The sequence below is a fragment of the Poecilia formosa genome, unplaced genomic scaffold (assembly GCF_000485575.1).
Source record: "Poecilia formosa unplaced genomic scaffold, Poecilia_formosa-5.1.2 Scaffold347, whole genome shotgun sequence".
Lineage (NCBI taxonomy): Eukaryota > Metazoa > Chordata > Actinopteri > Cyprinodontiformes > Poeciliidae > Poecilia > Poecilia formosa.
In genome coordinates, this window is record NW_006800286.1 from 210244 (window position 1) to 226110 (window position 15867).

Consider the following 15867-nt stretch of genomic DNA (forward strand, 5'->3'; position numbering starts at 1 on the left):
TGATTGTGCTATGGGCATTTGTTTCAGGCTCACCACAAATGAGACTAAATGTCTCACACAGGATTTATTGCAGAAGAACAAAAATTTGCATGTTTTGACAGATTGTCTGTTTTAGCTGCCCTGTTTTCAGTGTAAAACGCTGGGAACGTTTTTTTTCCCCCTTTCTATTCTTGTACTATTTATAATAAATAAAACCAAAGATGTCATGAATCATAAGGACAGAAAAATGTTTTAATATACAGCTAATTTTCTAAAGTAATATTAGTGTTACTGAAAACTTAGTTTTTATTATTTAAAAATAACATTTACTCTTGTATTTCCACATTAACATTCAGGATTTGATGCAACTGAATATCTTGAGGTTTCTCAATGTACTTTGGTTCAAAGCGGCAACAGGAAGAAACACAAAGTTGGACAAATCCAAGTTCCCTTTTTAATCAAGAGTTTCCTTATTCATTAAATTCTATGACGATCAAAGCAATTTCCTAAGTCTATGAGCGAGAAACATTTCCGGTAAGTGTTGTTTAACTGTAGCAAGAAAATTAGCAGAAAAGTTAGAATTAACGCATCCAAACTGAGGAGCAGGATTGCTACCTTTAGTCTTAGCATTGTGAAACGATTGTCAAAATATGTTGCATTCAAGTAAAAAAGCAACTGCAGTGTCCTGAAAAATTCTGTTTAGTGAACTAAATGGCAAACAGTCACAATGGTAACAAAGACCATGTAATATGAATGAAATGTAATATGTAATTTTGCTGCAATTTCAAGTATTTGCAGGGAAACATTTTAATTCCCTATAAAGTAATATTAGATTCGGATTTTGCCTATAAATAACCAATTTTAAATGGTTTGGATCAGAATAGGGTGCAAAAGATTTGTACTAATGAATCCTAGTTATTCACATTGAAACATTTTGTGGATTTGTTTTATTAGCGTCTGCATTAGAAAGAAATCCCTGAATTTGTTGATCAATGCCAGACCATGGACATTCAGACAAAGTTGTTTTTTCAAACTGTCTGTGGGGTTTCATCCATTTCATAGTGAAAGTCTGACTCTTTTGGCTTCTGCTGGTGCAGTTCTGATAATGTGACCCCCTCAACCAACAGGAAAGACCTGGTCACAGTGTTGTCTGCTGCTGTGACATTTGGACATAGTTATTATGACGTTAAAAGCAACATTAGTAGTTTGTAAAGCGGGAGAACGCTTCCTGTCTGCATTTCAGTTTACAGTTATTTGGAGCTGGCAGGAAAACTCAGTGAGATTTATGATGAAAACTCAAACACAAATGTCAACAAGATTGATTTAGACATCGGTTATCAGCCCAGTTTTACTAAAAAAAAAAAATAAATAAATCATCCAGCACTGATGTTATTATGATCTATTGTGTTTTCATTATACAACATGTTTCTTGGTTCAAGTCAGACATTTGCCAATCAGATTTGGCTTTAATTTGTGGTTACCATTAAACTCTGGATACAGCGATGCAGTGGCCGGCCACCCCATGATTCATCTCAGCAAAATTTCCACTCGCCCTTCTGAACTCTGTTAAATTTTAAAAAGTGTGTTGTTATATCATTATTGGATCTTAAATTGTGACATAGAAACACTTTATCAGTTTCAGCGACAGTTTTATGAATCTTAAATGGTGTTTTGGTGCTTATAAATCACTTTGAAATACATTTTTACGAAATCCACTCTGTCGTTTTCATTTTCGTTTCACTTGGTCTCGTTTATAACCAGGACATGCAAGATGTCCCTTTAGTCTTTCCTCTGCCTCCCTCGCTGTTTGTACCCTGACTCACAGCGGTTTCCCGTGGTCTCCCTGGTCTCTGAGTTTGGCCTAGGGCTTTGAGGTTGTGCTGAATGCTTGGGGGCATTAAAAAAAAGCAAAAAGAGTCATAACAAGACGCTTCTGTCATCTCCTGCTGCCCGGCTTGCCCTCAAGCCTCTTTTCTCGCTCTCTCTCCATTTTCATGCCACTCATCTCTGCTTTCCCCTTCTTTACTGCTTTTTCATCTCTGGATCTTCCCTCTTGTTGCTTACCAGTCCCTGACCCCTCTCCACCACTTTCCCTCACTTCTTCTTCTTAAGTTTATCCTTGGTGTGTTGTAATGCTCAAAATCTGTCTCCCCTGTTTCTTGGCTCCCCACTCTTGGAGGTCCTGCCTACCTGGGGCTTCCTCCCCAGCCTCCTGGCCCACTGTCAGGGAGGCAGGCAGCCCGACTCCCCCAGCGCAGCAGGAAGCTGCAGCAGCAGGGGTCAGGCCTGCATGGCGCTGCCGGCTGGCGCCGTCAGAAGTCCTGCCAAGCCAAGGATGAAGGACCTTTGCCAGTGTGGTATTGGCGCTCTAAAAAAAAAAAATTACAGATGTGGATAGCAACAGAGATGGGTGACGTTAATGAATGTCTTATATGTATAATCAATGTATTGATTGGTATTTCTGTCAATTATTATTTAAATTTTGCTTAAAGTATGATTGGAAAACGCCCCAAACTGTTGCTGCTCTGGATTTGTTGCTTGAGGATGTAAGCTGGTTGGTCCGCCTCTGGACCGGCTGGGAAAAAAAAGAAAAAAAGATTGATTTATGGGTTTGTGTTTTCAGAGGGGGGAAATCCTGGCTGGGTTCCCAACTGGTCCTGGCTTGTCAGTTTAACGGTGAATATTCAACATTGCGCCACACTGCGAGGCTTGGCTGTAAACGGCAGTCAGCAAGAAGCTTAGCAGCGAAAGCTTGCACAATGCTGGGCTTTGCTTGTGAAGCCCACCTAAAAACAGCGCACAAGCAGGAAGGCACATCTTGAAGTTCAGATTTCTCCAAAGAGGCAGATGGCATGGGCTGGTGGTGTCATACTGTAGTAAAAAAATAAAAAACACAAAAAACACCAGGATCCCGTGATGAAAGAAGCTCCCGCCTGCTTTGAACAGCGAGTCTGTCATGGCTGGTGTCTGCTGTGTGGCTCCAGGTCAAACTGTGATACGCAACTCCTGGAATTTACGCTTTTCAAGTTTTTCATGTTCAAATCGTCTGAGGGAAAAACAGGGGGGGGCGTTGGGGACAGGAAGTCTCATAAATATTAATATTCTAATGTGTGAAAGTGGCAGGGAAGACCTCTCTGGTTTAGTCGCTTTCAAGCCCTGTTGGGGAGCTTTTCTCTCCTGTCTGTGGATCGTACTCGCATTCCTTGCTTCTGTATTTCTCTGCAATTTTGGTAACTGGCGATTTTATTTTCTGAACTCCGTTCTGATATAAATAAACTCAACCTGAGTTCTCCGTAGGATAAATTAGATCAGAAAGTTGCGGGTGAGCTGTGGGATTGTGTTTATTATTGAAAATAGTCTGTTTGAACTAAATCTGCTGTCACCTTTTGGATTTTCAATTAGCAAGAACATTCTGCGTAAATGCTCAAACATGCCAAAAGAGTTTTTTGTTCCAAAGTTTTATTTCAGTGAAGCTGTGCTGAGTCAAAAAGGCATTTCATCAAGTTAAAACTGCAGTCAGAAGTGATTTTTACAGTCTGTATTTAAAAGCCCTTTGCAGAGCAAAAACTTGCTTTCTACCAACTACGTACTTTCCGTCCAGCGTAGATGTATTTTTGAGGAATCTCAAATGTAGTATTTTTGTAGTATTTCTTGTTTAATTTTTGAAATATGTGAAGGTGAGGTAATATGTTGGGTTATTTCCTGTTGAAGATTAACTAGTCTTGCAGTCAGTTTTGGTATATTCAGGTCACACCTTTCTGTGGCTCATACCGTTTATCTTTTATCGTGAAAAATTTCTAGTAAAACCAAAATGGGCAGTACGTTTGGAAATGTTATTTTTATATTTCCACGAAGCATCAATAAATACCAGTATATTCAAAGATCTGATTAAATGCAGCTAGTGGGCCGTTGTAGTGATATAAATAACACTTTTTAAGTATGCGGTGTCTTGACGAGATATGAATGCTGTGCCATGCAGTCACAGACATACAGTTACCTAAAAAATAAGACATAATTTTTTGATCATGATTTTTATTGTTATCGGGAAAGTACTACAAAATACTGCGGTAACATTCTAAGTCCATTTTGCCCACATCTCTATCATTTCAGACGGCGGCATGAAAATTCCTCTGCAAGCGTTTCACTCATCACGTGTCTCTGTTTTTGGTCCAGATCGGTCAGAGGCATGTGAATTGTAAAATTACAGACTGAGAGGGAGCTTTCTCATCACCACATGCTTTAATTCATATTCTGATTTGGAAACTTTATTAAACGTTGAACTGAAATGAACCACAACTGTAGGTGAACTTTGAGTCCAACTGAACTTTACTGCTTTCTATTTGTGGTTGAGCAGCTGAAACGCAGACCCCTGCGTGAAAGCCTTAACTTTATGCTCAGCTCTCCGCTGCTGACCAGGATAAAAATATTAATATTCAAGTTTAAGATATTTTGATCAGATGTTCCCCCACTAAACCCCACATGACCCTGACATCTTAAAATGAGGTTGATGCGGTGAGTTTCCCAGATGTTCAGTGAATGTAGGGCAGAGTCCGGCCTCTGCTAGGGATGGTGGAACAGGTCTGACATCTCTTCTGAACTGAAAAAGGAAATCCCTGCAGGCGCAGAGCAGAGAGGAGTGTATAAGGGAGGAGGGCAAGAATGGAGAGAGGTGCGACCCCTTAGGGGTAACGTTATTCTCTGATCGTCAGATACACACATACTCGCTCACACGCTGGCATGCTGTGACGGTGTGCCGGGTAATGCACTCATGCAAAGAGAGATGAGTGCCTGAGGAATAAAAATAAACACAGAACTTTTTATTTTTTTGTGTGTGTGTATATGCTGCGCTCACGTTGGTTTTTGTTTCCATTTTAATTTGGCTCCAATTTGTGCTTTTTTGTTTGAAATTCGACATAAGGTCCTGTGGTTTATTAGCATCATGGTAACATATTTTTTGGAAGTTTTTCTTTAAAGATACTGTGAAGTTTGTTGGTTTTCCATCAGTTTTATTGATGGGAGTCGTCTTTCTGGACTGTGTAACAAAATCCTGGATGTGTGTATGAAACAGTGCTGCCATGTTGGACATTTTCTCTGAGCTGGACTGCTTTAGATCTGGTTGGAAGGCTGTATGTGCAGCAGCCAGCAGAATCCTCCACAGAAGCCACAGCAGGCTGAAGCTGAGCAACAGCCAGCCCAAAGCTTGATTTTATTTTATGTTTCATTTCTTTTTGGTTGAGCCTTGTTCCCATGGCTCCACGGTTAACATATGCACTCAATGTAGACGTCTCGTTTTACAATAACTTCGCCGTTTAATGTTTGTGTGTCTTTTTCTCCTTATTCAGTGGCTGGCTGTGGCCGAGGTTGTTTTGGGTTCAGGGTCTTAGATTTTGCCTTTGCTAACTGACTCTGAAGGAGATCGGGGGGTTGTGGTCCTTCTCCGTAACCCTCACAGACCTTACAGTAAGACGTGTTCCATGAAAAACCCAAACCATAGACCTTACTTTAGCAGCTAACTATGTAACGAGACATGCCTGGGAACTGCTGCTCTCACATTACTAATGATTTGGACATCTTGTGCTTGTCACTTCCTTTGAGACAAATTTTTGCGCTAACACAGTCTAACTGCATCAAGCAACTCGAGGAGAGGAGGAAAACCGTAGATCAAGAGAACGTAAGAAACATTTAAGTTTTCCTGTTTTTTTTTTGTTTTTTTTTTTGAAAAATGGGCTGAAAAGGAAACGGTTGCTTTTGTTGAAATTAATTTCATACGGGAGGAATATTAACGAAAAGCCTTTCTTCCCAGAAACAAATCAGCATGATGTGTTTAATCTACATTTTCCAAGTGGCCTTCTTCAAAAATGACTTACAAACTTTTCCATGAATCTAAATAATAAATAGTCCTCTATAAAAGGCTATTGTATTAAATACATAAGCGATAGTATTCATGAAACAACAGATTTGTTTTGAGAATGTCACAATTTTTAGATTAAACTGGAACAAAATAAGGAAAATAACCTTTGGTTCAGTCATGAGCACTACTATATAACCTGTTTCTACTTAATCCTTTTTAATAATGTGTAAAAATAAAGACTGAAATATTATATTTTTATATCTGTGACCATTGAGTTTGTCTAGTTTAAATTTGATTCATATAGATATTAGAGTTTATTTACTGTTAAATGAACATCGACACACAGGCTCAGCATTAATCAAACAAGAGCAAAACTTTCCTCCAACCTTTGTTTTGGATAAAATCGTAGACACTCATGAGCGTCTACTGAGTGTTTTCTGTCGGCTCATCAGTTGTGGCTGGGTGTTGTCAAATTCTTCTTTTACTGTCACATAACGTGAAGTACTCCTTTACTTTTCTCCACTTGGAGGACACTCATTTCACAATAAAACGGATTGTTTACCCTCCATGTTTATCTTAATCTTTAACCCAAGTGGAGCCAATTTCCTGGAAAAAATGTTAGGCTATAAAGATAAAGTCAACAGGTTTCCATTGTCAGTCATTAAGTAGGAAAAGTCACAGAAACCCTAAATGTTGTTAAATAAATCCTTACAGTGCTGTATCTTTGCATATCATTTGTGTCTGTAGTTATCCATCAACTACCTGATTCAGATAAATAACTGACTTGTCTTTGGTTCTGTTATTTACAGTAAACAAAGACGCAATAAAACGCATCTTAATTGGAATTTTTAGATTTACAATTAATAATTTTAGTGCGCTGAAGACATGTCTCTCGATGCAGAACCTCCACATGTTGGGTTACTGAATAAATCCATCAGTAGGTGGACTCCATTGGTATTCCTCGCCATGCTGTCAGTGGCCCATGTGAGCAGAGCTCCCACATAATATCTGCAGCCTATCAGCTGCTGCATATATTACAACCATTGTTGCTTTTCAGCAATGCTGATGTAAGGCAAATTCAGCAACAACCACTGCTGATGCTGCTTATTATGATGCACTACTAACTATGTGGAAAGATCAAGTCTTTTTTTATTCTTAACAAATTTGTGTAAATTTGACAGTGCACTGTTGCAGGACATGTTGAATCACTTGATAGAATTGAAGTTTTCTAAATATTGAGTTAATGAGTTTTAAAATGTGTGCTGCAGCTAAGCAGAGTGAGACAGAAACAAACTGTATTATTCTGTTTTGCCATAGGGAGCTGAAACATTTATGTGTATAGTTAACAATATTGGTTCAATAAAAGCCAATCATAACTACATTATTATTAAATGTAATTTTTTTTTATGTAACTACTGTTGAAATATTTCACAAATCACAAAGTTCATTCATTCTGTATAATACCAGAACATTATAATGCTCTAGGTATCCAGATTAATATTCAGTTGTTGTTGTTTTTTAAAGCTACACATGCCTTTGTAATTCTTTTTCCTCATTTGTTCCCTTTTTATTTAATAAATATTTTTTACATATTAGCCCTCTAGCCATGCAGAAAAACAGAGCCACAGCCCGCGGTACCGGATGTCACATCTAATATCCCGGTGCCAGAGGTGATGAAGCTAATTTGGTGGTCAGTCTGTGACATGGCTAACAAACAAAGCTCTGGCTGGTCCTGGAGGGCTGGCATCTCTGCTCTGCTGTGCTCTGCTTATGTTCTGCATTGTGAAAAACTGAGTTGTTGCCACAGGCCACAATGGCAGCCCAAAGCCCTGGGATCTTCATCATTCTGGGGTGCTTAACTCTGGGTGTGGGTCTTTGATTCTAATATAAATTAATTTAGGTTTGCTCGACTCTTAATATTGAGAATACATGCAAGAAAACACTCTCAGGCAAAGACTGGTATGAAATTTCCATTAGTAAAAATGTCATTGTTTTACAGAATGACTGTATTTACACAAAGATGTTAAAACTGTTTAACAGGATCTTGTTTTTATTTCTAACAGAAGCCATTTATTTCTAGTTTTGCTAAAATAACATTGATTATTATTGCAATTATCATGATGTATAGAACATTTATTGTTTCTGATTTGGAGACATAGACTAGAACAAAAAAGTAAAAATTTTGCCTTTAGAGAAAAACTGCAACAATTGAGTTTGTAATAAAATGTTTGACATCGGCAATTTGGAAGCTGTCACTGTTTAAACTATAAATATAACTTCACACTAGTTCTCAGCTCATGCTTGCTAAATATATAGTTGTGACAGAGCAAGAAAACTACATACACAAAGACTTTTGCCACAGTTTTGTAAAAGTCGGTAAGTGAAAGAGCGTAAAACACCGAAAACCCCTTTAGACCATCAGAGCCGAACGGTTTTAGACCCTCCCACGTCAACATTAATCTAAACAGTTTAACGCCTGAATATTAAATAATGCAGATTAATAGCATTACCTATTTAAACTTAAAAGCCTTTCTCCAGTGGAGGGTTACTTCATTCACAGCAGTGAGTTACGTGGTCTTGTACTGCGGTCAATGATGAATTATCATTACACCGCAGCAAAAGGAATTCATAGTTAACATTTCTAAAATAACGTTTGAAACAAAAATATGTTTGTATATTTGCACGTTTGAAAGCATCTTCTTTGCATGTTTTTGAAAACATTTCAAGCTTCAGAAGTTGAACATACTGAACAGTGGTAGTGATTAATAGGTTGACAGCATTACTTCAAACACAAAGAACTGATAGACTAACATCTTTGATTAATCAGTAAATGTTAAAAACTACCTGTCCCCCACTAGGAAAGCTGTACGTCTTGGCGTCCAATATTAAACCTCTGATTATAAATGTTCAAATTTATTATGTTTAGTAGTAACCTTTAAGGATTAAATCTACTTCAGTTCATGTGGCACGGTAAAAGTTGTAATCTTTAACTGCTTCTGTCTGGTTATAAACAGTCATCGCGTATTCAGAGATGAAGAGGGACGGTTCTGAGTGCTCACTTGCTTAAAGTCATGCCTATTCAGTCAGTTTCCTCTGAGATCCTGAGAACTTGTGGCGTCTCTTACAGTTTGATAAACCAGCCTAAATTAGAAGCCACTGATTTGCTGTTTCCTCAACATATTATGCATTCAGCTTCTATTTTAACTGAGCAGTGTTGGTGATGTGGCATTTTGAAAGGCTGCGAAAGTAGCGAGGGTGTGCACGGACGGCATAAACCCCCAGGGTCCCTTCTCCTTAATGCCTGGGGGGGGCTCTCTGCTTCACACAGCCTGCTCATTGACACACTAAGCTTGTTCCTCAGGGATAACACAGCTGTCTTAAATGCAGCTCTATTTTTGCATACTTTGCCCACATAATTTTCTCTCCCCGTACACAGTCAGCAGTTTGTCGGTATACCTTGTTTATTCCCCGTGATTGACAGGATGGATTATTTTCACCTTGTAATCGAAGTGAGGAGAATAAAAAAGTCTGAAGTGGTGTGGCTGGCGGTCTTCTTTCCACTGGTACCATGGCTGCCTGTCACTCGGCTTTTATCATTGAAATTGGAGTTTATCTTTTACAAGCTTAAGTGGAATGTTTTTGTTTTTCAAGCGATTATTAGCATCCTCCTTAGCAGCCATCTCTGGCTGATGAAACGAGCACATCAAACGGCGTTTCACGCTAACGAAGCAGCGCAGGCTGCCTGGCTCCTGCCTTTACCGCGAGGCACCTGCTTAAGTGACAGAACGGCAACAAAGGGCCCCCCCGCCTCAAGGGGCCCGTCAGTACCCCGGTGGAGTGGGTAGCACAATGGAGCAGGGAAGTGGCCCGGGCTTTTAGCCACGTGCCAGCTTGTGTTGAATGACAGACAGGAGCAACAGAGCCCAGTGGAGCAGGAAGGGGAGGACATGGGAAGGACAAGAGAAGGGAGGAGCGGGGGGTCGCGGTTGACACCTGTTTGTGCTTGAGCTCTTTTCTCTATATTAGTCACCCTTTGCCGCTATAGACATCAGGAGAGGATGTAAAGTGAAAACTGGCATGCATGGGACACAAACGTGCAGGTGTGCAGACACAGGGAGGGAGATGCAGATGAGGATTCAGGGTTTTTTTTGTTTATGGGACTCGCCCAGGAAAGGTCAGCTGGAAATTGAGTTTTCTACTCGCTCCAGAAAGTGAAATGTACTCACACAGACTGTATTGGCTTAGTTGGTTGATGAGAATCAAACGAGCTCCTGATAGCTTATTGTGCTGGGATTGTATATAATTTATTCCTGCAATGAAAAACAAAACAAAAAAAAAAAAAAAAAAAACAACAACAAAAAAACAAAACAAAACTGCCTATGAGGTTCTGAAAATTAAAAAGAGCAAAAAAAGTGTTTATAGCAAAAAGCTGTTATGGGCAACATAGTTCTGTTGTCTTGAAAATGAATTAAATGTGATAAGAACTAGTCATCCTGCAAAAGAATAGTAAACTCATAAAAAAGGATATGCTTTATTTTTAGAGATACATTTATACTCCTAACAGCTGCTGAATCTTTACTTTTTACCATCTTTACATACCACAAAATATTGTTTCTTAAGGTAGATATTGCCATTTAAATGTGATATGATAGTTTAGGTTTTATTTCTAAGAGCTTTAAAAGGTATAAAACTATATACAGTGTATATTTTATTTTAACTGTTAAAGAAAATAAAGTGCTACAATGTGTGTTGGGTATAGGTCTTTTGGCTCCAGTGGAAAATTTAAACAGTTACTGGTACTGTATTGTCTTTTTCAGAAGCACAGCACCTCTGACTTCCATCCAATTTTTTTTCTTTTGCTAAAGTCAGAACATATGTTTGAAAGAACAAGTTGTTTATGCAGATTTAAAAGCACCCAAAGAAAAAGTTAAAGAAAGTGACAAGGTTTCACTAAATGACTTAAGTTTTTTCTTCCAATTTTGCCTTTTTGCAGATTTTTTGGTAGAATGCATCTAAAGTATTAGAGATAACATATAATGCAGTTTGGAAAGCTGAAGTACCGAGATTCAATGCTGCTCGAGCCGCTATTGGCTGGTGTTTGTGAACCAGCCAATCATTCCTCTTGCAGAAAGTGAATGCTACCTTCTGTGGTGGTGCCACGACGGTTTCCACCATGGATACTACAGCCACAATCCACTAATACATGAGACCCCCTCAAGCAATTCTTATAACTGCCTATTTTAATAGTTCAAACACAGAATATACCTCAATATGCATTAACATGTACAGAAGAAACCGCCTGAAGCTAACAGACTTCTGTATTTCTGCTCTTGGCGGTGCAGCCAATCAACGGTAAGGAAGATGAATGTTTCTGCTGCTTGACAAACTAGCCAATAGCACGTTGAGTTGCATTGCACTGAAATATCTCAACTTTCCAAGCTGCATTTTCTTTCACATATTTTAGATATGCTATACGCAAAAAAAGTCCTCAAATATTGAACCACAAACAGGGGCGAGTGTATTGTACTGTTCAAAAGAAATCTTCTAAAATCGGCATCGGAGATTGAAAAAAGGTCACAAATTTCTGATCAGCAATCTCCTATTTTCTAGTTGGGACTTGGATTACTTACTAATGTTGTGTGGATCCTTTCACTGTTTAAGATTCTTTAATACTTGTAAAAGTTTTGCAGATTTTAGGATTTAAAGGAGTGGTTGGACTTGGTTTTCAGTGCCTTTTTCAGAACTTCTTCTTTCATCACTCGCTGTTTTCTCTGTTTCCCCCACCCCCCCCAGTCCTCATAGATTGAAAGACAGTGAAAAATATCCTGTCTTCATTTTCTATTCTGTCAATTCTTGGACCATCCTACTAAAAGACCTCAAAAAGTGCCTTGCATGCTGAGGTGTAATTGGTCCTCTCCCCCTCTCTGTCTCTCTCAGCTCATGGCCCAATGAACACGAGTGCTTGCACATTTGGGCTAATGATTTTGAATAGTGATTAAAATGAATTGAAAAGTGTGCCGCTTCTGTAGTATCCGGACCCCTCCATCATTAGAGGCTTTCTTCCTCTCTCTCCGTCTCTTTTTCTCTTTGTGTATCATCAGCGTTCGTCAGGCAAGGGTTTGAGAGGAGGCCTGGGGTAGGCTTTTATGAGCGCAGACTCAAAGGTTTCTCCATTTCTTGTAATCATGGACACCACACTTCCAGCACTTTCACTGTCGTCTTCTGGCTCCTCAAAGGTGGCTTTGATTCTTCCCCATCCTACACCCGGGCCAGATAGTGTCACATTGCATTTTTCCTCTCTCTTGTTCACCCCCGTACTTGCCCTTCACTCTTTCTCTTCCTCAAAGCCAGACTAGTTGGTTTATCTTCATATTGTCTCCCAGATTGCGAGCTGATTTAGCACTGTTCTCTTTAGAGCGTCCCGATGCCAGGACCCTGCTACTTCCCCACTCTCTCCCAGTTAGCCTCAATCCACCTATTTTATCATCATCACCCTCATTTTGTGTTTTTTCCTGTTCTCCAGTTTTAAATGAATAATGCAGGAGGCAGGAAATGGGGATTAAAACGGAGCTAAAGCCAGTGCCAACTTCTGTGGTGCACAGCTCCGCGCGCTCTCTCAGGACCACAAACTCATCAGGGTTACCAGTGAACCCTTTTCCCTCTTCCAGCATTTTTTCCTCAGTTGTGCATCTGTTGCACTCTGTCCTTCGTCATCCCTGCTGTGGCCTGCTCTTTTTTTGTTTTTTGTTTGTTCTCGTATTTAATTTTTCCATCACTCGATATGAAAAATCTTTTTGTAGAAATAAGAGAAACTTTGGACACAGTGAAATGGCCAGGGCTGCAGTAATTATTCTAATGATTAATCGATTAATTGGATAAAAGAAATTGCACATTTTACAGATTTTTCATTTAACCACTTAAGCCATTTTTAAATTAAATACATTAAAATATGAAATTAAATAATTCAGTTCCTTTTTTAATAAGAAAATTCTGTTCATTTTTGTGTTAATTACTGCTCTGAATAAGTTTTCTTTCAGCAAATGACGTTCTTTTGAGTCTGCCTACTCCAGTTAACGATTACTCAAATAGTCAATGATTATTTCAATAATTGATTCCTCAATCCGATTAATCGTTCCAGCCCCGTTTCACTTCGAAATCTTTTTTACAGCATTTAATGTCTGGCCTGCATATTTTATTATTATGATATTGGTAATTGGGACAATATTGATTATAATTAACACACATTTTCTTCCTTCTTCTTTTTCTTTTTCCATCATTGCAACATTCTCAACACTTTCAATGAGATTTAGTTTCTCAGCCGGTGAAATATACATCAGATTTTGGCATTAGGGGCAGTAAAAGTCAACTGGCCAGATATTCTGCTAGCATGCAGGATGTGAAGTAACTGCACCTGAAATATAATTTCCTACCAAATATTACATTCAAGCGATGTCCAGTGCAGTTGCTACTTTGGACTGAATAAGGATGAGAAGTGAATCTGCAATCTTTCCAGTCCAAAGAGCCATTTTTACCCTCAGTCCAGCTAAATAAAACTTGTTTACAGACGCAAATATAACACAACTTTTCAAAAGAACTTATAATTTTTGATAAATTCTATGACATTTATTTTTAAAGAACCACCATTTGTTTTGGTGCTCATGTTTTAGAATAAATAAAATCCTATGGGGGGAAAAAATGTTTTTCTGCATGAATTTGATGTTTGTGGAAAATGAGGAAAGAGAAATGGTCTTAAAAAATGTTCACTGCTTCTTTTAGTGTCACTTTCTTGTGAAAATTCAAAAACTGCACGACTTTATATTTATATTTAAAAACATTAGTTGGTTCCTTATTAACCAACAAGCTGGTATTTGTTTCTTATTTAGTTTGTGTCGGGAGAGAGCCTGGAGTTTGTTTTAGTGGGTTTTGGTTTAAAATTTGTAATTGCTTTAGTAAGATGATGGGTCTTGCTTCTTTGGTTTCTACACCATGACTGTTTGTGTTTCTTGGTCTGAAATATTTTAAAATAGGCATGTTTGTGCTCTCCCCCTCCCCCACCAGTTGCTGCACTCTCCCAGTCAGATTACCGCTGCCTTACTCTATAAATTCCAATCAGTTTGCTGCTTTTGTGGTTTTGTAACCGTAAAAAAACCTTGGTATACCTTGATGCGGCGCTTGTTACAACTTGTCTACAACTGTAGTCGTGAGAGAAGCGTTTTAAAAGCGCCAATTATCTTTAATGGAGTGCACATTTTGAAACATTTTGTTTGTTGGGACATGAGGAAGTATGAAATAAAAAAATAGACACGATTTGAGAAAATGTTTAAGCAAAACCACGTCCTAAGAGTTAGAGAAGTTTGGGAAATGAAATGCAGTGTGCATCAAAAAGGTGGATGAATTAAAATATATCTAGAAGGAGATAAATATGTGTTCTCAGTTTTTGCCTCATTCTGTTTCCTTGTTTTTGTCCTCTGCCATTTGCTTCCTAATTTGAATTTGGGACTAATGTGAGGAAACATAGCTTGAATCTTGCATTAGGTTATGTAACGTGAGAAAATAGTTAGTCTACAGGTGGCATGGAAAGAAATGCATTTTCCCTCCCTCTGCTCACTTCCTCAACCTGAATTTGTTTAGATAAAAATAAAAGTGTAACGGAAACCTCATCCATTTTTTTTATTAAAGAAAGGATGCACTAAAGAAATGGATACCAGGTTATGGCTGTCAGTCTTTTAAGTTTTTGTTGATCCTGTTAAAAAAATCTTGACGTGATAAAAAGGAAACAGATCATGCTTATCACATATTATAACAGACTGAGTTTGTATTTCTTCTGCACACCAAACTATTTTTAACAAAGTTTTAAGGCCACAGTTGATCCTTTTGTATGAGTAATTGACGATAAAACCTTTATCATTTCTCACTATTTGCTACCCACATTGCTGAAATACCACTGAACTCACTTTACACTCTTGACACCAATGTTTTAGAAAGTATAGTTTATGTATGTCTCATTCTTTTTTATTGCTTTTTGGCAAAAGGAAAGCTGAATTTTAGGAATTTCGACAGTAGCTGCACCTTAAGCAGAATTTGCTCTGTTTTGGGTCAGATTCACTTGTAAATCAGTTGCTGATTTTCATGTTTTTTTTTTTTCCATTTGTTGACTGTAAATTAGGGTCCTCAGAACACAGCAGCTGTAATCGATCTCATTAACGTGAGATACAAAACTCACACTGCTTATTTTGTCACTCAGCCAGAAACAGAGAGAGGTTTGAGAAAAGAGTAATGATGCCAGTCTCAGCCTATCAAAACACAAAGCTTAGAAAAATTACAACAAAAGGCTTGAAGGTCAGTTGAGTTGTAAAATAACATGGCGTTTGTGTGTGTGTGTGTGTGTGTGTGTGCGTGTGTGTGTGTGTGTGTGTGTGTGTTTTATTCTACATTAATTATATCAGCAAACATCTTAAACTGATGTCAGTTGATATAATTGTGGACAGACACGTATTCTCTGTAATTACACTGAATTACTAAAACTAAGAAAATGTACTGTGTGAAATTTAGAACTACGTCAGATTACATGAATTTTCAAAGAAATTTATCAATGTCATAGAGCTGCACTATGCATTGCAAATTTATTGTCATCACAATATCACTGTGTGCAATATCCATATTGCAAAGGACTGTAGAGAGATTTGATCAGTCAGGTTAATTATCAGCAAGGTGGTAAGAGTGCAGTATAACTTAAACTGATGTTTCTGTTCCTATTTCTCTGTGTGTTTTGAGTGTGTGTGTGTGTGTGTGTGTGTGTGTGTGTGTTTCCTGGTTCTAATTGCTTCTATTGAAAACCAATAGACACAACACCTCATAGGTGTTTATTTGCAGGTGATGTGTAAGTGCTGCATCCTGTGTTTTTTTATCTGTGTTAATTTTATTCTGTGTAATCGTTGCATTTTCTAGGATGTTAACTAAATTAACATTTTCATGCTGTTTTTTTCTTTTTTTAAACCTGCCAGTTCTTTAAATTGTTATTTCAAGATGAGCGCTTT